Below are 21,382 nucleotides of genomic sequence, written 5' to 3' on the forward strand. Positions count from 1 at the left end.
ATTCTTGCTCTAATCCACTGCCGCCCTAAATCACCACCTCCATCTCTGGGTCCACGGTTCTAAATGCCTGCTACCTTTTTCATCCATCAAATGTAACACATTCCAATCAAAATTTCTCAACTTCTCACCCCACCCCAGGCAGCTGCCTTCTCACGACTTCTCCATCTCCGTGATTCAAGAGCTTTGTCTCTGTGATGCTCTGAAGCTTCAAGCTTAGTGTCCTTGGATCCTTCAGCTTGCACACTGCCCGGTCTTTACATCCTTCAAACTTCCTCCCAAACTGGTACCTCTTTTCAGCTCCCACCCCTGTCCCCGCCCCTGCTACCTTCATTGAATTGTTCTGTGCCACCATCATTGCTCCCTTATGCAAACACCTCAGAGGTGCCCCCCGCTGCGTGTGGAATGAAGCCCAGCCAGGTGAAACTTCTCCAGGCGGTCTCCTCCGGTCCTTCCCCTTCCTGGAACATTCTCCCCTAGTCTCCATCCCAACATTCCTCTTCCAGTGAGGCTCAGTGTGCAACTCACCTCTGTACATTCCTCTATTGTGACCTCCATGGGAGATCTCTCGTCTAAACTCCAGAAGTAGGATGGCTGTCCCACACACTGGGTCTGGCATGCTCAGTCCTCTTGGCCTGTATGTTTGTCTTATTTTCCCAGCCCTGTCAGAAGCTCCTGGAGCATCTTTGTGTTTCTTAGGGTGGGGTTGGTAAATTCATAAGCTCGGTGGCGAGACAAGGCAGGCAAATACAGGAGGCAGAGAGGGGACAAGGGAGATGTGTAACAGAGTGAGAGGGCCTGTGTGGGCCAAACAAAAGCCATCTGCAGGGGGGATGGCCCTGTGGGCCACCAGTTTGAGACCCTCACCCAGGTACCTTGCCCTGGCCGGCTAGTCCATGAATATTTCTTCGATGCCCCAGAGGCAGCAGTCGGTGCCTCAGCATCTAGCAGAGGGAAGAGGGGCCGCGTGACCTGATTTCCTTGGCCCTGGGTAGAAGGAGCCACTGGCCTCAGCAGCCCAGAGGCGTCGCCTCCCCTTCTCACCCAGCTGGCTGTGCCGCACCTGATGTCAGGTGCACCTTTGGCTTGAGCTTCCTGTGAGGTGTAGCCAGCAGGCGCTTTTCTCACTCACACACTAAAGAAAGGGTGGCATGCCCCTCCCACTCATGACCCAGTCAGAGCCAGCCCGGCCCCCGGCACCCAGGGAGCACCCACTGGGCAGCAGCTGCGTCGTCTGAAGCACTGGCTGAGCCTCACGTACGCACTGACTTGGGTGGTAGAAGGACACACAGGGTGGATGTGGGGAGTAGGGGTGGCGTGGAGACAGAAGGACCCGGACGGGGACTTCCCTGGTGGTCCAGTGGTTAAGACTCTGCGCTCGCAATACAGGGGTCTGGGTTAGATCCCTGGTCAGGGAACTAGATCCCGCATGCCACAACTAAAAGATCCTGCATGCCGCAACTAAAGATCCTGCATGCCACAACTAAGACACGGTGCAGCCAAATAAATAAATAAATGAATAGTTAAAAAAAAAGAAGGACCCGGAGGAGAAAGGCAAAGACAGAGAGAAAGACTTGGGGGCGGGAGGGGGGAGGGGGCTGACAGAGCACAGGGAAACCCAGTTTTGAGTCCTCCCGTGGCCACTCTCTCACACCTGCCCCTCCCCTCACTCTCTCCTCCCTCAGTGCAGCCACTCGCCCCTACTCCCCAGCCCCCAGCCTCACCCGGCTTCCAGCCGAGCTACACAGGTGCCCAGACTAATCTGTTAGGCCATGACTTTCACGAAGGCTCCCCGCACGACCAATGCCAGGACACACTCCGGACGGTTCTGGCTGGCCGGGGCCCTTCTCTGTCCATGCAGCTCTCTTTGCCACGGATTCACCACGGGAAAAATCCAGTCGGCCCAGTCTGGCTCTTCACTACCACCTTCCTTCCGCACTCAGAAGGCAACAGGCTCCAACGTCACCTGAGAAAGTTACCGACTTCTCACAAACCTCAGCTGCTGCCACCTATGTCTCCTCGTTTCCCTCCTCCCAGCAGGCCTGGGTACAGTACAGTCAACCTAATTCCAAGGCCGAGAAGAAACTGGGGCTCAGAAGGTGTCAGTCGCTTCCCGAAACCACAGGGCTGAGACCCCTCTGTGCTCCTCGCCTGGAGGCCTTCCCACTTTACCTGTCTTAAACACCGTGAGCTCCTGAGGAACAAGGGTCAGGTTCTCTTTTTTGTGTGACAAACAAGGCAACAAGGAGAGGACGGAGCTAGGTAAACAGTTAAGAGGAACAGTCATTGGTTCTGTGTCTGTTTTTAATCTATCCTGTTGCTGAAATTCATTTTTTAAAAAAACTGAACTTCGTACCCCTTGGCAGACGGCACAATGCCGTCCTCTTAAAAGGCACTGAAAGAGCAAAGACGCAAAGCAAGTGAGGCCCAGACACAGGCGGCAGCCAGCTGGAATGTTCTGGGATGTTCTCACCCCGGTTCCTTCCTGAGGTGGCGAGCTCTCTATGGAGTGGAGCTCTGTGTTTGTTGTTTTTTTCTGCGTGGAAGATGTGTGCTTACCGCCAGCACAGGACCAGCAGAACCGTGACTTACATTTTCCGACGTGATGCGATTTATGTATTATTTATGTTTCACGATCTATGTCATCCCTGACAGTCCCCAAAACACTCTCTACCCAGAATATTGGTACATTGGCACGGGAGGTGGAGACACAGCACTGACTGCCCTCCCACGCAGTTTTATACACATCATCTGCTCAGAGCGAGGCACGGCAAAAGGGAAGAGGAAGCTCCAAGGCCCCGGGGTTGGCTTTACCAGCAGCGAGTGACCTGGCTCACATTCAGACCCTCAGTGCCAGGCCCTGAGTTGGCGGTCATCCGCCATTGTAATCAGGGCTCCAGGAACCCCAGTCCTCAGAGCCTGCCTCAGCCCCAAAGTTCACCCTAAGCCCAGATTTATCGTCTTGATTTCTTAAGTTGTGAGGTTCCTGGACAAAGTGAAGAGATAACCGAGTTTTGGAAATTCACTGTTGAACTCCAGTCACTGCCCCTGGGCAGCTCCTGCCGCGGCCTGCCCTTCCTGCAGCAGCTCGGAGCCTTCGGCCACTCCTGACCCAGCAGCCGTGAGGAAGAGGTGACACCCGCGGACCCCCTGAGAGCAGTCCTTCATCTCTCCTCATTCACACAAGGCAGTCCTGTTGGGTGGCTTTCCCAGGCCAGGGGCCCTCCAGGCACTCAGGTGAGCAGCCAGCCGTGTGAAAAGGAATTGCTTCACAGGCCAGTGTGATAAGATCAATCACAGAGGTATGCACGAAATATAAGTGATGCCCCAAGCCAAGTGAGAGGAAGCCTTTGTGAGGTGGAGGTGGCCCTGTTAAAGGAATGAAGGAAAGATAGAAAAGACTGAACGAGAACACTGCAAAGGGCACGCCCAGGCCCAGGTACTGCCCGGAGTGTGACGTCCAGCATGTATCCACTAACCCTACCTGGGCCTCTGCTTGATAATGAGGCCAAGACCTTTGTCTGCACATCAGAGCTGGCTGAGGCCCTCATTTGTTTACACTTTAATCCTAATCTGATCCTGGCTGGAAGGGAAGCTCTTCTCCTTTCATGCTTTTGAACAGTGGCTTTCCACCTACCAAGTCCCAACAAAGCATTTAGGAATAAAATGAAATAAAAGAGAAAATATCAAAGCGCATCTAACATAGTATTATTTCCTGAAACTCTTATTTCAATTATATACATGTGTGGATGAGTGTGTAAATTGGATCATAATGTAAAAAATATTTCTTACTGAGGTTGTGGTTTTAAGTTTAAGAAACATTGCTTTAAGGGAAAACATCCATCAACTATTAAACAAATACTCTCCAGAACTGTATCTTGTTCTAGGGTAGAGAAAAAAGCAAGACTTGGTTCCTGCACTTAAGCTCTGGATCCGGGGGTGAAAAGACAAACACACCACTAGGACAGGATGTGAAAAACCACACTGACAGAGGGGTGTGCCCAGCGCCTGCCAAGCCACCGCCTTGCCCAGGGTCCCAGTGCTTCCAACTGGGCGTTGGAGTGTGAATACAGAGCTGCAGGGGTTGGTGTGGCCACCCGGGGCCAGGGGCTTCTCAGCAGGTGCTGGGGAAGGACGCAGGGGCAACAGTGCCAGGCAGGAACGGAAAGATTCTGAGAAGCGGCCAGCTGAGGATGTTCCCCTGTGGGAGATGTGGGATTATTCCTATTGTTTCAGAAAGGGGATGACATGGGGCAGGGGCCGAGGCGGGGTTGGGGGAGGGCAGGCAGCAGCTTGAGGACCAGATGTTGCATTTGTCCCTGGTTCAAGGATTCTTCAGGTTTGTTTTGTTTTTTTTTTTTTGCGGTACGCGGGCCTCTCACTGTTGTGGCCTCTCCCGTTGCGGAGCATACGCTCCGGACGCGCAGGCTCAGCGGCCACGGCTCACGGGCCCAGCCGCTACGCGGCATGTGGGATCTTCCCGGACCGGGGCACGAACCCGCGTCCCTTGCATCGGCAGGCGGACTCTCAACCACTGCGCCACCAGGGAAGCCCCTATTTTTACTTATTTTTGAAATTTGAAATGTTACAATGGTTCCAAAGGCAAGTCAGAACAAAAAGCTGTTTCAGGGCTTCCCTGGTGGCGCAGACCAGGGATTAGTTGGGGATGACTTGGGCTTCCAAGGGATTAGTCATGGTGAGAATGAGCTGGTGTAAATCCTTGCCCAGGTCCCAAAGGTATCTCTATGCCTGATAATGGAGCCACAGTCCCCATTCCTGCTACTTGGGACTTCCTGCTACTCGGAGGCTGAAGCGCAAGTTTTGTGCCCTAATGAAGCATCCCCACCGAGCCCACTGCGGCCTGCCGATTCTCCTGAGCGGGCAGCAATGCCAGGCTGCCTGAATAAGAATATATAAGATTGGATGTTTAGAAAACCACACTCAGTGGTTTGCTTGCAAAACCACACCAAGCAAGTGCAGCATCCCCGGGACCTTAGCTCTTGATGGGAAAACAGCACCTTATGCTTCTAATCCTTATTTCTCGGTGAGATCTGAGGAATCAAGGTTGAAAGGTCCCTGGCTACTTCTCCGTAGGACCTCACGTCGAGGAGTAAAACCGGAGTAAATAAAAGTGCACAGCCAGAGGGAGATGGCCAGAGGAAGCGAACGCCACAGCTGGAGGTATTCATTGGAAAAAGCAGTAGGAGGAGAGGATCCTTACTCGGAGTCAGGCTGTCTGCAAGTCAGCTCCGAGGCTGTGACTCACCGCGAGGAAAAGGAGTGCCCTGTATTCCGGGCGAGGCTGCTTGCTCCAAACGGGATCGGTGGCCAGGCAAGGAAATGAAGCAATCCAAGAGTAATCAGCAGCTGCGGGGCAGGGCGAGCTGGAAGCCCAAGTCATCCCCAAGTACTGTAGCTTGATATTGACCCTGTGCCTCCAAGGGACAAACAACACGAAAGAGACGGGATTCGGGTGAGAAAGGGAGTCGGGCCCTATCCTGGGCAAGTAGTTCCCCCTCCTTCTGCGCCCCTTAGTTTCTCACTGTAAGATGAAGGGGCAGACCTGGCAGTCAGGACCCCAACTCAGCCCAGGGCCATGTTTTATTTTTTCCCAGTTAGAAAAACAAGTGAACGGAGGTGCTTTTGCACAAGGCTGGGCTTCCGGTTCACCATCGCTGCTGTAATTCCCCACCGTCTTGCCCTAAATCGGCATCACGACTTGAGGCTCACCGCCTGCCTCCGAAGTTGTTTGAAATGGCAACTTCTGGACAAAGCAGCCCCCCGAGTTTTTCTTTCCAGCTCTGGGGCTCTAGGATTCTATGCCCTGGAAAAAACAGATTTTTGAATAGTGAGTAGAAACGGGGCAAGCAGGCTGCCCTGGGATGAGACGGAAATGATCCTTCGCCCCAGTATGCTAGAGAGGGGGAGCGTGGCAGGGCGCCAGGGCTGAGCATACGCCATGCAGAAGCGACACAGCTTAGAGAGAATTCAAAACAGCATTTTTTTACAGCCTCCTGGTGCATCCTGTTTCTCTAGGGCTGCCACCGCCGTCAGCAAGTGGGCATCACGCCCAAACTGCAGTGGGCAGTGAGGGATAGGCACCCATCTGTCCGGTTTCCTGAGCAGGTGGCTGGGATCCTGGTGCCCAGGCTCCGGCTGCCCTCTGCTGGGCAAGCACAGAAGCTGCTTCCCAAGGGAAGGAGGCGCCCCTCTCCTGGAGTCCCCGCATCTGGGAGGTGGGAAAGGTCTTCCGCTTTTCTGCCACCTTCCAAGGAAGGCTGGGGAGAGTATCAGTGCCTCCTACAAAGTCTCCAGTAAGACAGTCTCAGGTCACTTAAGTCTTCTGCATTTAATGAGAATGATTTTTCTGACATAGGGTCTGACCCAATGATGTGCCCAATAAATATTAATGGAATAAATAACTAGCTCAGCAGTTACCCAAAGTAGAAGCCGCTCCTGGCTTTGTTCGGGAGAACAGTTCCAGTTTATTGTCCCTCTTTGTGAAATTCCTGTCTCTAGTAGGTCCTTCTACCTGGCTCTCCCAGTTCCAAGCTGCTTCTACTGGAGATCCAACCTGGCCTTCTTCCTTCGGGATCCTGGAGGCTTCTTTCTTCCAATCCCTCAACCCAGCTCCCGGTTCCCAGCGGAGAGGCTTACAAATCACGTCGGATCTCGTTCACAGGCTTCTCCCCTTTCTCTCTCTCTTTAAATGTTTCCTTCTGTGTCCTTTTTGGACACCGGGATTCTCATCTGGCCTATAGTTCCTTGGACTTAGAGATTTTCTCTTTTTGCCGAAGCAGCCCCAGGCCGGCTTCTCTTTCCCTCATTAATTATTAACTGTTGTTACTTGACACTTGCAAACAACATGGGCCTGGAGAAAGGGCTGGAAAGGACCTGTGGGACCCCCTGGAGTGAGCCTGGGAGAGGGCCTGGGGTAGGGCCTCAGGTCCAGGCCACTTACGAGTATGAACAGTGAACACTGAACTTTTCTTCAAGCCTGTCTCAGGTGTTAACTAACCAAACCATATTTAAGTGTGTGTGTGTGTGTGTGTGAGTGTGAGTGTGTTCCTTAAGTTTTTTCCTATTATGCCTATTTCTCTTACAACTTGTTCTTCCTAATCAATAATAGGGATCTAACTTTTTTTTAAGCTAGGTGACATACGTGGTGTTAAAAAGTAAACCGAGGCATATTACAATTTTTAAGAATTTATTTGAGCAAAAATCGATTCAAATCAGGCAGCACCCAATCTGGCAGATAGAAAGGAGCCCCAAGTAGCTGTACAAAATGAAAAACTTGGATAGGCGCAGAGGAGCAGGAACAAGAAGTTATATCGGGCAAAAAAGCAGATTGGTTATTGCCACGTTACTTCCCTTTAGGGGTCGGCAGGCAGAGGTCGACCAGGCAGCTGACCTCCCTAGTGCTGGTCAGGCAATTCCTGATTGGCTGGGCTAAGAATCCATTTCAGGCAGAGCCAAAAGTATAAATAAGTTTCAGTTTGGTGACGTGGGGTTTAGCATGAGCAATCCATCTTGGGCATGTCAGCTTAACAGTTGGTAGGAAAAATTCAAAGGACTGAACAGAGTCGGTAGAAAGTTGTGCTCACCCCCAGTCCTTTCCCCATGTCCCTTGCCCACAGAAAGCCTGCTGCCATTTTCTTGTGCATCCTTATAGAAATAGTACTATGAACATACAGACATATGGGTATAGTCAGTCAATATTTACTGAGTACCTGCTATGATCCAAACACTGTTCTTGCCCAAAATATACAAAAATTCTTGCTCTAGGGAACTCGCATTCCGATGAGAGGTGAGGGGATCGGGCAACAAATGCGATAAACCAGTCAAATCTATGATATATGTTGGTAAGTGCAATAGAAAAAACGTAAGCAGGGTCAGAGAGCTGGGATGTGGTCCTGACTGCCCTTCCCCTCTGCTGCCCCGGCCACACCCTGAGAACCTGGGGCTGCCCTGGGTGGGTCATGCCTTCACCACACTCCTCAGTGCTGGGGGTGTGCCCTGCATGACCAGGTGGGGCTGTAGCAGGTCCTGGGGGGTCAGCTGGAGAGCCTCCAAAGCAGGTGATGGGCTGGGGGCTACTCATCTTCATTTATCCTGGGTCACGGTTTATGAATATTTTTCTGGCTTTAAGTAAATGTTACCAGAATTCTCTACATCAGTAGTTCTCAAAGTGTGGTCTATGGACCAACAGCTTCAGGACCAGCATCGTCTGGGAACTTGTCAGAAATGCAAATTCTTCAGCCCCCTCCCCCAGTCCCACTGGGTCATATACTCTAAGGTTGCAGTCCCGAAATCTGTGGGGTTTTTGTTGTTGTTGTTTTGTTTTGTTTTTTGGCCGCATCACACGGCTTGTGGGATCTTATTACCCGACCAGGGACTGAACCCAGTTCCTCAGCAGTGAGAGCTCGGAATCCTAACCACTGGACCACCAGGGAATTCCCACTGAAATCTGTTTTAAATAGCCATAACATCTGCTCTACAGAAATGCTTTACCAATTCACATTCCTAACAGCTATGGTCATAAGCACACATATTCTAGAGTTATGCATTTAAAAAAAAAACTTTTCCAAATTAAATCCTAGGCTAGGGATAGAGATTATATATTAGCAAGTAAAAGATAAATCGACTTTAAATGGAGTATAATCTATAAAAATTTTGAATCATAAACATAGAAGTAAAAGATAAATCTTATAGCTCAATTATTTGAAAATAAGGATCAATTCATTTGATTCTTGAGGACTTAATCTATCCAATCTGTCATGTAAGAATATTCCTTCAACTTGATGGGTGACCTAGTCCTAAATTCCTACCCCTAAATTCTGTTATTAAAAACCAACAAAAGTTGGAAATAAATGAGGAATAATTAAAAACTGACAATGTGGGTTGTTAAAATACAAATAAACGTAATATACATTTCTGTTCCTCTTTACACTTTCCAGAAGAAGAAACGAGTGGTACTGATGGTCGTTAGGCTATATTCTAGGCAGTGTGGAAAGCACTTGGTACGTAATTTTATCACAGCAGCACAAACAAGAAACTATCAGAAGAATATTTTTGGCTTTCATTTATCGATGAGCAAACAGGCTCAGGAAGCTTAAGGATCTTGCCTGGTATACACCTAGCAAACGAGAGGATCTGGAATTGGATTCTTTCATCTCAGTCTGTGCTCATTTTACTGAAAGCCACATTTGTAGATAATGGTGCTTATCTGAGCCTAATCCCTGGAGTACTAGGATTCTTTGGACAGAGAGGCTTAGGGAGGTCAGGAGGAAGATAAGTCTTGGTCAGAGTCCATCTCACAGAGGGTCAAGTGGGATCCCAGACACACCTTGTGGCTATTTGGCCAGTCTTGCTTCCCTTACCAGAGGAATAATGTCTATTATGGTAGGAATGGCCAGTCGGAGTCCTGGAAAGGGCCTCCTACAGCCAAGATAATAACCTAAAAACAATTCCGTGCCCCGGAGGACATTGCAGAAGTTAGTTCCATAAAGATTTGAAAGATGCAGGGCTAGTGATTTCTACAGCATCTGCATTTACCTTACCTGTCTGGTCAGTGTCACAGGCCAGCGGTGGTGGGGAATAAAGGTCAGTCAACACAGACATCCTCTGGGTGTGGAATTGCCTACCTCCGCCCATAGCGCTTCCGCCAGGAGAGAGGGCACCCACACTCAAGGGGAGGGAGTTACACAGGGAAGGCATGTACATCAGGGGGTGGACTCTTGGGGGGCCACCTCGGAATTCGGCCTGCCACCCCTCCTCCCACTTAGAGCGCGGCTGCCAGCTCTAAGCTGTTTAGCTGCGTCACAGCCTGGGCACCAGACATCATCCACAAGGGCCACAGGATCTGGCACCTCTGACTTTTCACTTTCACTCTCTGTGTGAGTAATAAACTGCCTAATCTGAAAATAGGCTTTTTTTTTTTTTTTTTTTTTTTTTGGGTAGGGGGGCTGCAGATCCGCGGCACGTGGGATCTTCCCGGACTGGGGCACGAACCCGTGTCCCCTGCATCGGCAGGCAGACTCTCAACCACTGCGCCACCAGGGAAGCCCCTTATTCTGGTTTTTTTGTACTTAATAAAAATTTCAAAATAAAACACTAAACTATAAAAGAAAGAAAGAAAGAAATCCTGAGGTTTAGGAGTTCCCTGGCGGTCCAATCATTAGGACTTGGCGCTTTCACCGCCGTGGGCCCAGGTTCAATCCCTGGTTGGGGAACTAAGATCCCACAAGCCTCGAGTTGCTGCCAAAAAAAAAAAAAAAAAAAAGCCCGAGGCTTGAAGCATCATCATTACCGGAGCCAGGTAATAACGGAATAACGGAGTCCTGGACCAGGCCTCCTTAGTGAGTCTACCATGTCCATGGATCCACCTGATGGTCATTTCCCCAATCCACAAACACAGAATTGCAATGGACATGCTTGACAGTTGGAAGAACCCCTACATGGTCCTTAGCCTGTGGGGAAGAGCTATGGCAGTGGGCAAGGTCAAGTGGAAACCTCTGAACCTGCTTCCCCTGACCAAAATCATAACTCACAAATAATCCCACATCCTGGGGGGGAGGGGAGTTGTGCCACCCATAAAGATGAAGGAATGTAGAGGTGAAGGGGCCTCTCAGACCCCTCTTTAATCACATCCACTTCAAGCACAAACCAGATGTATCCTAGCAGAAGACGGTGGACAACCGCAAAGGCAGCCAAAGAACAGCCCCAGTGTTTACAGCTGCCTCGCCGAAGAGGTACCCAGGTGTCTTCCTCAGGCAGAGGAATAGCATATCAGGGATGCGGTATGGGTCAGTGATCTGGCAAATTGCTCTTCGGCATCCTTATCAGAGCCATTTGCAGTCTTGCCCCAAGGCATAAATCTCCCACCTTCTGGTTCTGGTCAAAGAGGGCTTGGGGTGGAATTAGGGTCCCTGAGAGCACATCAGGGTTAGGTTAAAAAAAAAAAAAAATCATGCAGTGTCACGAGCAGGGGTAGAACAACCAAAAGTGTTTACAAGGAATTGCATTCACATGCAACGCTTTTGGAACACAAACTCTACGAATTTGTGTTCACTTCTGGTACCCCTTCTCCTCCCTCAGGATGGACTGGGCAAGAGACCGTAACAACAACAATGAAAGGGGTTAATTCTGCAGGTCTTTTAGTCTATCACAACAATGAAAGGGGTTAATTCTGCAGGTCTTTTAGTCTATCACAACAATGAAAGGGGTTAATTCTGCAGGTCTTTTAGTCTATCACAACAATGAAAGGGGTTAATTCTGCAGGTCTTTTAGTCTATCTCCCAAGACCCAGCTTTCTCTCCTGCCCTGGGGCCTGATCACATCCTGTAGATATTTGCATTTATCATGTAAAACTTCCTCCCCAGCCTTTCTAAACAGGAAACCTGTTCCTTCCAGCCTAAAATGAAGCTGGGACCTCCAGCCTTTTCTTGTCTCCCCACCTGTTGGCTCTTAAGCTCTCCTCCCACCACCCCCAGCATTCCAGGAGTCCTTGACCCTCAGGCTCTGAGACTCAGCCTGTGCCTCGCACATTTAACCTGCCCTGAGGCATTAATGTGAGTCCAGCAGACACAGGCAGATGCTTCAGAGCTGCCCAATTTCCTCTAAAGAATATTTTCGCTTTTCTTCCTGGAGACAGCTTCTTGCTTATTTTCGGGCGTGAGTAATCTTTCAGGCAGTCAGGTCACGAGTTATAATAAGCAGGGAAGTCTCTGGTTATTTAACAACCTAAGGTCTCCTCTTACTGTGTATTCTCTCTCTCCAACGTTTGTGCACAAGTACTTCGATGGGCAGTGAAGTCTGCCCAGAGGGGAGCCGACTGTATTCCTCATACTACGCCATTTTATATGAGGGGCTTGGGCATCCCCAGGGGCTCCTAGAACCAGTCCCCCCAGGACACCGAGGAAGGACTACAGAGGGTGTGCCCCCAACAGAACTTCAGGAGATTCTAAAGAACGTACTTTGGACAGGAGGAAAGCAATCCAGAAAAAAGATCGGAGATGCCGGAAAGAATGAAGAACACTGACAGTGTAAAGCAATAATACTGTCCGCTGGGCTTCAAAGAGCAAGAGGAACACGTAAGAGGGAGAGGAAGTGAGGTTCATATATTCAAATATCCTTGTGTGGTTTGAAGGACCGTAAAGCTATTCATTGTAGATTTTACTAAGTTAAATAGGAATGTCAAAATATCAGGGTAAAAATTATTCAGCTGAAAATATGTCCCATACTTGTAAAAATTAAGAAAGTAATTAGAAAGAATATTTAATTGATCCAAAAAAAGCCTGAGAGGAATAAAAATAGAAAAGAAAGCACAAAATAAGATGGACAAAATAATCCAAAGAGAGCGCCGATTACCATATAAATTGTAAAAGAGTATATAAAATACAAATAACTAAAAACATTAATTTAAAAAGGACAAGAGGGAACTCCTTGGCGGTCCAGTGGTTAGGACTCGGTGCTCTCACTGCAGGGACCGGGTTCGATCCCTGGTCAGGCAACTAAGTTCCCACAAGCCACTCGGCCAAAAAAACAAACAAAAAACAGATTGTCAGAATGGATTATAGAAATCGTTATACTGCTGACAAGAAATATCTAAAGGTTTAATTTTCAGAAAGATCTAAAGTAGAGGAATGCAAAAGGATATACTTGTATTTAGACAAACTAAGGGAAAGAAAGCAGATGTAGCCATGTTATTATCAGGCAAAATAGAATTTAATGCAAAAAGCATTACTACAGATAAAGAGGATCACTCCATTATGATAAAAGGTTTATTACGCCAGGAAAATAAAGCAAATACAAACTTGTGTGAACCTAACTAAATAGTCAAAATACTGTATATAAATGAAAATGGACAGAACTACAAAGAGAAATTCACAATGCTACTCTCCATGAATTTTTTTTTTTTTTTTTTTTTTTAATTTGGCTGCCCTGCGTGGCTTGTGAGATCTTAGTTCCCCGACCAGGGATAGAACCTGTGCCCTGGGCAGTGAAAGCGGGAGTCCTAACCATTGGACTCCAGGGAACTCCCTCCATGGGATATTTGACACATTACTTTCTGCAATATTCAGATCAAGACGTTACTCTATTAACTAAACTCTGCAACCAAGAAGCTTAACTTGTGGGCAGAAATAGAACAACAGTGAATCTCATAGGGAGCGTTTATGAAAAAAGATCCCACAAGGTTATTTTCATCAGATCTCAAAAGACTGATTCACTCCCTGATTCAATTAAATTAGAAAGCATTAACCAGCTCTTGCGCTCTCCTGTTAGTGAAGGGCGGCGGCTGTTCCGTGGAATGCAGATAACCTCTGTCGGCACAGGGAACATCTCCCTGCCTCTCCCTTTCCCCTTGCCTCCAGTGCCCGAGCTCGCCAGCATGTCCGTGGTGCCACAGACGAACACGGGCAAGATTCTTGCCAAGAGAATTCATGTGCCTAGCAAGTATATTAGGCACTCTGAGAGCCGAGACTGCTTCCTGAAACGTGTGAAGGAAAATGATCAGAAAAAGAGGGAAGCCAGACAGAAGGGTACTTGTGTTCGACTGAAGCGCCAGCCTGCTCCACCCAGAGAAGCACACATCGTGAGAACCAATGGAAAGGAGTCTGAACTGTTGGAGCCCATTCCCTATGAATTCGTGGCATGATGGGTGTAAAGAAAATAAAAGACTTGGACTCCACAATGCTTCTCTTAATTGACTGGAAATGTTGTGTCCCCTCCCCCAAAGAAATATTTAAAGCACATTTTAATTGTGTTCAAATTCAGTGGGTGACGTCTTTATTTTTCAAATGTAGTGGTTTTGCTTCCTGAAAGATGTGAGGTAGTTTGTTGTGCAATAACTCCATTGGTTAATAAACGGCCAGATATTATTTATCAAATAAAATAATAATAATTAAAAAAAGAAGTACAGCTCTGTTGCAGCCAGATTTCAGCGCATGAGTGAGGAACTTGATAAAATTGGCAGGAGGAGGACTGTAGAAGGGGTTTTGACTGTTCCTGAGCACCGGCTACCCCATGTGTTGCTGCTACAGCTGGGAACAACTTTCTTCGAATTACCTGGTGGTAGCTTAACATAGGAGAAGATGAAGTCGACGGACAAAAATGCTTAATGACAGAGCTATTGGGTCGTCAAGATGGAGTCCTGCAAGACTGGGACATTGATGACTGCAATGGTAACTGGTGGAGACCAAATTTTGAACCTTCTCAGTATCCATATATCCCTGCACATGTTACAAAACCTAAGGAACATAAGAAGTTGTTTTTGGTTCAACTTCAAGAGAAAGCCTTGTTTGCAGTCCTTAAAAATTACGAGGTGGTAGCTGCACCACTGTTTGAACTGTATAACAATACACCCAGATATGGACCCATCGTATCTAGTCTCCCCCAGCTTTTGAGCAGGTTCAATTTTATACACAACTGAATTCCTGCACAGCAGAGAAGTAAGAGAAGCCGTCTTGGTGGGGAGGGATAAACTGGGAGATTGAGATTGACATATACACATTATTGTATATAAAACAGATAACTGGGTTTCCCTGGTGGCGCAGTGGTTAAGAATCTGCCTGCCAATGCAGGGGACACGGGTTTGATCCCTGGTCCGGGAAGATCCCACATGCTGCGGAGCAACTAAGCCCGTGCGCCACAACTACTGAGCCCGTGCGCCACAACTACTGAAACTCACGCACCTAGAGCCCGTGCTCCGCAACAAGACAAGCCACCACAATGAGAAGCCTACACACCACAAGGAAGACCCAAAGCAGCCAAAACAAAAAAAGATAACTAATAAGGACCTACTGTATAGCACAGGGAACTTATATATTTATTTGTTTGTTTGTTTGTTTGCGCCGGGTCTTAGTTGTGGCAGGTGGGCTCCTTAGGGAACTCTTCTCAATACTCTGTAATAACCTATATGGGAAAAGAATCTAAAGAAAAGTAGATATATGTATATGTATAAATGATTCACTTTGCTGTACAGCAGAAACTAACACAACATTGTAAATCAACTATACTCCAATAAAAAACAATTAAAAAAAAAGAGAAGCTGTCTTTGTGAGCACAGCTATACACAGTGTAGAATAAACATGCTAGAAAAGTTTTTTTGGTTTTATCTCTTTCCCAATCCCTAAATGACCACCTACTTTCTGTTGTTTGAATAGCAAAGCTAATATGAAAAACTAGATTGTGATGTAAACAAATGTGATAATGTTTACTTTATTTTTGGTTCTACACATACTTTCTGTACAACATTAAAGAAAGTGGACTTCTTTCTTAAGGAAGAAGAGAAAAGAAAGAATTAACCAAAAGAAAATTAGAAAAATACCATATTTGGAAATTCATGAAATAACATCTAAATAACTGATGTGTTAAAGAAGAAACTCTTGTGGAAATCACTTAGTATGCAGAAATGAAAAATAATGACAATATACTACCATATCACAAACACTCTTTAGATATTTATAGCCTTAAATGCTCGTGTTAGAGAGAAATAAAGGCTGAAGATTAAAGATCCATGTAAGTATCTTACTTAAGAAGTTGCAAAAAGGACAAAAGAAATCCAGAGAAGCTGAAACCTTACTTCATCCGCTGGAACAAGCATTCATTTTCCGTGAACCAGGCCCTTGGACCCAGTAGAGCCTCAGGTTGCAAGTTGGCAACCTGCTCACTGTGAGTCAACGTGAGAAGAGGCACTCTTCATCTACCCCTTGATTCCAGAGCCTGTGTATTCTCCTTATTGGCACAATGCATAGACTGCATCCCCGGAGGAAGAAGAATGTCCTATCCCTGAATGTTATTCCCAAGACGGTGCCAGGGCTGAGGTTTTAAAGGGGCATTCCAAACATTTACCTGGCTGACTACTTTTGGACGGTCTGGTATATGGTAGAACTAGTGGATTCCGTTTTAGGTACCCATGGTTATGTGTCATTCAAACTCACGGAAAATCAGGCATTCAGTGAGCCTTCACAGTGGTGCTGGCAGAGACACTTCAGGCAGTGAATTACAACCACGTGTGCAATAGGCATAAACTATAGTAAGAATGAATCACTGTCCCCTCCAGAATAGAAGAGATCAGATGTAATCAATTTGCCACCACGAGGCTGGCTGTTTTCCTCCAAGGGATGGTACCACATGGCACAGTTGGTGACATGGTAAATGTTAAGTTAGATCAGCCTTGGACAGATGGAGCCCATGCTGTCAATCACACAAGCAGTGGAGTTATAAGAGACAGAGCCTAGCTGATATCCACCAGATATGTCATCCTGTCCACATGGCTGCTGAGTGCATCTTCTGATGTGGATGCTTTTGGTGGACCCTGACTTGAAACACGAAGATACCCACACTTGTGCTCATGCACACAGGTTCACCCTCCTCAGACCCCTTTGTCTCTAATCTTCCCATCTCACTCCTTCTAGGTCCCTGACCTACTAGACAAACTACTCATCACAGCTCAGGAGTCCATACACATACCTACTTTAGACCTCGTCTCTTGAAATACAAAGTATATGTGGACAAAACTTGTTTCCTGCCATTCCAGTAAACTATGAACGTTGCCTGCCCTCAGACCATCAGCCTCTGCACGGTGCTCCCTGAGGGGAATTCTTCAGGATGGAGAAAAATAGTTATATTTTTCTTTAGATAGTTTAGTTTTCTTTAGATAGATAGATATAGTTTTCTTTAGATAGTTTTCTTTATATAATTAAGGTGCATATGAAACGAATGATTTCAATGATGCAGACCCTTGCATCTTCCCATACATAGAAAAGCATGAAATTCATTAAGTTGTCTGTTTTTTTGTGATTAGCAGTAATTTTTTGATGTTCAACGATATGGGTTTGGTTTTTTTTTCTCCAACAAAAACTCCTAAATATCCTGGCTCCTCTCTTACCTCATTGGAACTGTTGCTCAGAGCTATCTGAGAGGCTGTCTCCTGTGCTATAGACCTCAGTATAGACCCCGAATAAAACATAATTTCAGGTTGCATGTTTTGTTTTTTGTTGTTGTTTTTCAGTCGATATACACTACTCACAGCTCTGATTGCTGGGAAGATTTCTCCTCATTGCTTTTTTTTTTTTCTTCCCCTCGTCCCCCCTCATTGCTATTTTTATGGCCACCTTGAGTACAGCTGTCATGTGGTAGCAGTCCGTTTCAGCTCACACTAAGAAGGCCCAAGATTTTCTTCCATTAGTTGATCATACAGATCCCCTGAGGGACTGTATGAGCATGAGCTGAGAGAATGGTGTCAGTGCGACAGAGGTGGGTGACATAGGGATCTGGACCGTTTATCCATTTAACTTACTTGTGTTCTCTGGACCTGTTCATTTCCCTTATGTGATGAACTGTTGCTGCAACTTGAAAGGCAGCTCCAGTTACAAAGTCATCGGATGCCCCATGATCAATTTCAAAGTCCCTTTTAGGGCCCAGTGGCATTACAGGAGCTGCTTCTCAAATGAATGGCAAATAGTTCTTTGTTACAGAAGGTAGAACCTCGTTCCAGATCCCTAGAGGTCTGTGCTGTAGACCTCCTACTAGACATTCCTGAGACTCCACATGGCATCTTTACCTATCAAGGATACCTGGGCACCACAGGTCCTGCTGAGTTGCAGTGGCCAAGGAGCAGGTAATTTGCCCTACGTCCTGGATCTACTGCAAATCTCCTCTTGCTCTGGACATTATCTGAACTAGGAAATAAATGAATCAGTGCTGTATTGCCAACGTAGTGTATGATGCCTCAAATCCAAAGACCTCCAAAAAATACTATTTTTCTTTTTTTATACTATTTGTCCCTTTCATAGTGATAGGGGGTACATAAGGTGCAGCATCTTGTCCCAAACCAGTGGACCTCTAAAGATTTCACCAATGTGGCAAAGACTTTGAATTTTGAGGGAGTCTTTTTTTCCCACTAGTTGGCATCTGGGCATCCAGAGTACGTATCATATTTTGTTCAACAAAGTTCAGTTAGTATCATGTTCTGTAGAATATCAAGATGATCAAGGTCTCTGTGGATAACACTGTAGCAGGAAGCAGGAGAGTTAATATAGCACTGGGGCAAGACAGTCGATGTATTCTGCTGGCCTTCCCACATATAAACAAAATGCCTTTGAGCCTTTTTAATGATGGAGATTGAAAAGAATGCATTTACCAGATCAATAGCTTCACACCAAGTGCCAAAATCTGTATTGATCTGTTCAGGTAAAGATCCAGCTCAGAGAGACTTCCCTGGTGGTCCAGTGGCTAAGACTCCACGCTCCCAATGCAGGGGCCCTGGGTTCGATCCCTAGTCAGGGAACTAGATCCCACATGCTGCAACTAAGAGTTCACATGACACAACTAAAGACCCCACATGCCACAACTAAGACCCAGCACAGCCAAATAAATAAATAAAAAAAGAAAAGATCCAGCTCAGCAACTACAATTGGGACTATCACTTGGTTAAGTGGATGGAAATCCACAGCCATCCACCATAATCTGTCTGTTTTTTTATATTCATGAGAACCAAATAGGTATATGATAGGGAGTCCTGCATCTTTTAGTCTGATATAGGTGCTAATCTCTGCAATTCCACCCCTGATAGGATATTATCCTTTATGTACTGTCTTGTCACTACATCCTAGGCTTTCCCTAACATAATTGGTGAGGGAACCAATATGTGAGGTCTGCTACCTGTTAATCCATTACTGTTAGGAGATGTAACTGCAGGATGGATCTGTGGGCCCACTAGACCCACAGTGAGACAAACAAGAATCAGGATTTCATTTATTACCTTGCATCTCTCACCCTCATTCCAGGCGGGGGAACCACAATGGCATTTCAGATCCCCTGGTATTGGTGTCACCTCAGAGCCCAGTACTCCACAGCCCTCGAGAAATCTAGGAATCCCCTTTTCCGTAGTGGACGGTTTCTCTAGAAAATGACCACGAGTCCCTTTAAGGAGGGAGGAATATTCCTAGAGGAATATTGTATATATTTGCAGTGGCCTTACCAAGTCCTTCCCCACAGGGAACTGGACTGACCGTCTGTCAGTCTGAGAACCGACTCAGATCTAGAAACTGGGTGAGAACTTGTGATTTTCCACTGTAGTGAAAGCCATCAGGCTTCAGCTCCCCAGATCTCCATGTTTTCTGGTTATACAACCAAACAATACTCTATTCAGATGCTGTCATATCTCTTTCCCAAAGACACTATGGATCATTAGTCATTGCCACAGATCTCTGCGTATCAAGGTACCCTGGTTGCTACCTCAAGCTTGCTGCCCATTCCAGTAATTATGTCCATATTTCTGACAGTTAAGTAACCCCACCTGCCTCTGCTTTTTCGGAACCCTGTTATTCCCAGTAACACAAGGCAGTCCAGTTCAGTGATACCATGTCTTACCGTCACCCCAGCCTATGGAGGACCCCACCACTGAATTTCTCATTGCTACCAAAGCTCCCTCACCACTGTGCTTTGTATTACACCAGGAGTTAAAGGCCATGATGTTTGCAACTTATTCTCAAATTGTTCAGGGAAAAAAAAGTTAAGAACATACAGAGAGAGAGAGAGAGAGAGAGAGAGAGAGAGAGAACAAGCAACAAAGCAAATGAGGCAAAATGTTAGCAATAAGTAAATCTGAGTAAAGGATATACGGGTGTTTGTTTTGTTTTGTTTTACTTTTTGGTATGCAGGATCTTAGTTCCCCGACCAGGGCTTGAACCCGTGTCCCCTGCATTAGCAGACGGATTCTTAACCACTGTGCAACCAGGGAAGCCCAGGAAATTTTTGTAATAGAGCAGCACACAGTAGTTTCCAGACAATTTCTGGTTACATTTCCTTTCTAATTTTTAATGCATCTCTTTTTCCTTTCTTTTCCTTAATCAGGCTCCTGAAGAAGCAACTTGGAATTCATCCTTTTAAGCCTTTTTTTTTTTTGCTTTTTTATTTCCTGTTTCATTAACATCAGATTTTAATTTTATTTATTCCTCCTTTCTGCTTTTTGTACCTCAAGAGCTCAGACTTGGACCAAGCAAAATGTTTTTTCCATAATACTGTCATCACTATTCTATGCATGGCCTGCTTTATTTATTTTGTTATTTAAAATATAATAGAATAAACCCATGCACAGTCTGTGTCCAACTTCAAAACTAGAAAGAATAAACTATATCTCTATGATCTTGAGCCGTTTAAGTTAAGGTGTTATCAACTGGATTGTACTTTAAATCATTAAGTTGTGTCTCAGATTTTTTTTTTTAGAAAAGTCAAATTTTTTTTTAAGTTATGTATTTAATTTATTTATTTTTGGCCGCGTTAGGTCTTCGTTGCTGCACGCGGGACTTCTCTAGTTGCAGTGAGCAAAGAGGGCTACTCTTCATTGCCGTGCGTGGGCTTCTCATTGTGGTGGCTTCTGTTGTTGCAGAGCACGGGCTCTAGGCACACGGGCTTCAGTAGTTGTGGCTCGTGGGCTCTAGAGCGCAGGCTCAGTAGTTGTGGCGCATGGACTTAGTTGTTCTGTGGCATGTGGGATCTTCCTGGACCAGGGATCGAACCCGTGTCCCCTGCATTGGCAGGCGGATTCTTAACCACTGCGCCAACAGGGAAGCCCAGAAAAGCCAATCTTTTTGGACTGTAGTTGAAAACAAAAGGATGACAACATGGCCTGAATGACTATTATCAAGCAGTTCTTCCCCAAAGCTTTTTATACTTTACATGTTCACTGATTTTCCTCCAATTTTTTATCTTGGAAAACTTCAAACCTACAAAATGTTGCAAAAATAATACAGTATATCCCTTACCTTGATGTATCAATTATTAACCTTTTGACACATTTGTTCTCTCTAGATAGATAGATAGATATGTTTATATATAGTGTGTATATATGTGTACATATGTATAAATATACATATGTGAATGACAGGTATAGGTGTATATGTATATACCTATAGTTATAGGTATATACAAATATACACTCACATTTCTTTTCTGAACTGTTTGAGAATAAGCTGCATTTATTATGAGACTTCATCCCTAGACATGTATCTCCTAAAGAATTCTTATATATTATATAATTCTCATATATTAAGCAACTTTTTTTTTTTTTGGCCACACTGCACGGCTTGTGGGATCCTACCCCAACCAGGGATCAAACCCGGGCCCAAGGCAGTGAGACCTGAGTCCTAACCACTGGACTGCCAGGGAATTCCCTATAATTCTCATATATTAACTCAATATCATTATCAAACCCAAGGCACTTAACATTTATTGTCTAATATACAGTCCATATTCAAATAACCCCAATTATCCCAATAGTGGCTTAGAGATGGATGGCCCAAACAATGTCTCTTTAGCACCAGTCCCTGGACTTTTTCTGTCTTTCATGACACTGATGTTTTTGAAGAGTCCAAGACAG

At 46.1% G+C, this 21,382-nt stretch overlaps 1 pseudogene; it reads left to right on the forward strand.

The window, feature by feature from the left end:
• The first annotated feature begins 13,907 nt into the window (after positions 1-13,907).
• On the forward strand, positions 13,908-14,581 carry LOC112399007 (cleavage and polyadenylation specificity factor subunit 5 pseudogene; annotated as a pseudogene).
• Positions 14,582-21,382: the final 6,801 nt, after the last annotated feature.

This window comes from Neophocaena asiaeorientalis, unplaced genomic scaffold (genome assembly GCF_003031525.2).
Source record: "Neophocaena asiaeorientalis asiaeorientalis breed wild unplaced genomic scaffold, Neophocaena_asiaeorientalis_V1.1 scaffold114, whole genome shotgun sequence".
NCBI lineage: Eukaryota > Metazoa > Chordata > Mammalia > Artiodactyla > Phocoenidae > Neophocaena > Neophocaena asiaeorientalis.